The following is a 2,489-nucleotide window of genomic DNA, read 5'->3' as shown; positions in this document are numbered from 1 at the left end:
TATATATATATATATATACCAGTCTTTCTTGTGTATTTACATATCTAACACCTAAAGCTTAAAATTTTCACATCGCATTAAGATTATCATCATTTTAATTTTTAGAATGTTATACATATTTTCATGCAAATGTAGAGTGGCATGCATATAAAACTCAAGATATTATATATATAAATTCATCAAAAGTGAATGAGATATATGCAAAATATTTACTATAATTTCACTTATGTTGCGTTCGTGAGTTCAACCGTCGTACTTCAACCCCGGGGCCTGCATTTTGTTTACAAGAAAATTTTCTCCCGCCTTCATTGTTGCTCGACCTCGTGACCCCGCTAGCCCTTTTGTAACTGTAGTGCTTCTCTCGTTATTCTCTGCTCTTCCCCCCCCCCCCCCCCAACTCCGGTGCAGTTTTGGTGGCATCTCTCTTCTCCTTTATTCATCCCTTCTCTCTGATCTCTAGTTTCTGCTGCACTCCATTTTCCATTGCGGTATTATCTACCCAACACTAATGGTGTTGATATTCTAGATTTTGGCTTGATATTTTCGACTTCTTTGTTTTTTTTTTTTCAATTGTTTGTGCGGTCTTTGCTCTATCGCCTATGTTGGAAGAGTTCTACTGACGATTGTTGTCATTTTTCTTTATCTATGTGGCTTGTGCTCGACATTGATCCGTTCTATTTGATAGATATTAGCACAGCCGTCGTCCGGACACAGCTCGGCATCCGGGCGACGAATCAAAACAGTCATAAGAAATGATTGGGGTCTTATAGTGGCTCTCGGCCCGTCCGTAATTTCTTATAAAAACCGGGGTATTTTAAATACTACCACCCCCGTACGGTCCCTTAGGTCTCTGAACACTACAGTCGGTGCCACGTGTCAAACGTGCAGCATTAAATTGGCCTGGAGCAACATCTGGCCGTCAAATGCGTTCATCAAAGAAGCATGTTATTTTCTTACATAATTCTTCTACATTTAGGACATTATATATAATTTGACATCTTTAGTTATAATACTTTAAAGTTATAAACTTATATATGAAAAAAAATTACGACTTTTAAAATAATAATAATAATTTAAAAAAAAATTAAAAATAGTGATATCTTTTATAAGACGTTAATTGAGTTATGTATATGTAAATATGAAAAGTTAGATGTTGAATATGTAAAAATAGAAAATTGTATGAAAATACGAGGCGTCTATAAACTACAAATTTTAAACGCATTCTTTTTGTATAATGAATGAATAGGCTATTATAAAAGCTTCCAACCACTCTTAAAATGTTTAACAACTGAAATACCACCTCTTTGAGGTCAACAGAGCCTGAGAGGAATGAAACCCCCGACCTGAGCAATCTTATACCGTGGATGTCAGCCAACAAGTCATGGTACGCGAAATATATATGTGTGTGTGTGACAAGGTCAAAAAATAATATACTTTACATTTTAAAAATTTAAAATGGTGATATTTATATGAAAACTTTAGGTGATAAAAATATAAAAAATAAAATTTAGATATAAATCAATAAATAGGTAGAAATTGGATGGCATGTATTATTTTCTGAAGAGACATAATGTCGGGACTAACCTCCAAAGAATGAAGATGTGATTGGGTGGGTCACTAAGCTTATTTTTTTATTATTTGTTTTTACAAAACGGCTCAATTCGTGCTAAAGGGGCGAGTGGGGATTTAAGTGACCCAAATAATTTAAGCTAATTTTAAAGCTCCCTTATATATATATAATATATCAGAATAATATTTATATAAATCAGAATAATATTTTGAGTAAGAAACATTTAAACCTTGATGAAAAATTATCCAGAAATTTGATTTCAGCAAACTTTAGTCAAACAGATCAACTCAATAGGATGAACCAAATAATACCAATATTAGTCCAATCAAATAATACCAATATTAGTCCAATCTGAGTCAAATCAAGCTCCAATCAAGACATTAAATCACTTCTGGAAGTTTTTCGAATATATTTGGAAGGTTAAATAAATGGAAAATCTGACGAATTTATAATCAAATCGAGCGTCTCGGCGAAAGTAATCCAACGAGCCCAAGCTCGCTCCATTCTGACATTATTAAGACATTTGAATATCTATTAAACGTGGGCTGATCAAGCGCAACACTATGAGCCGTCCGATCAATATGGTTTATATTCATGTATTATTGCACCAACAACACTATAAATAGAATCTCACCCCTCTCATGAGGTTGAGAATTGAGGGAGAGCTTGAAGCTTTGAGATGAAGATGAAGTCCAGCATCACCGCTGGCCGGAATCGACCATCACATCTCGGGCGTCGCCGATCGTTGTTGGTTGTCGCTCTTTCATTGTGACAATTTCATCCTCGCATCGAAGTTGTAACTTAGAAGGCTTTGTATCCCTTTCTCCTTCGCCTGTGGGATAAGGGGTCTTATGTAATCATCAACTTATAGTGAATTTTTTTTACATAGGCCTCGTTGTTTTTCTCATTTACTGGTTTT

This window comes from Phalaenopsis equestris, unplaced genomic scaffold (genome assembly GCF_001263595.1).
Source record: "Phalaenopsis equestris unplaced genomic scaffold, ASM126359v1 Scaffold000531, whole genome shotgun sequence".
Taxonomy (NCBI): domain Eukaryota; kingdom Viridiplantae; phylum Streptophyta; class Magnoliopsida; order Asparagales; family Orchidaceae; genus Phalaenopsis; species Phalaenopsis equestris.
This window is presented reverse-complemented; position numbering follows the sequence as displayed.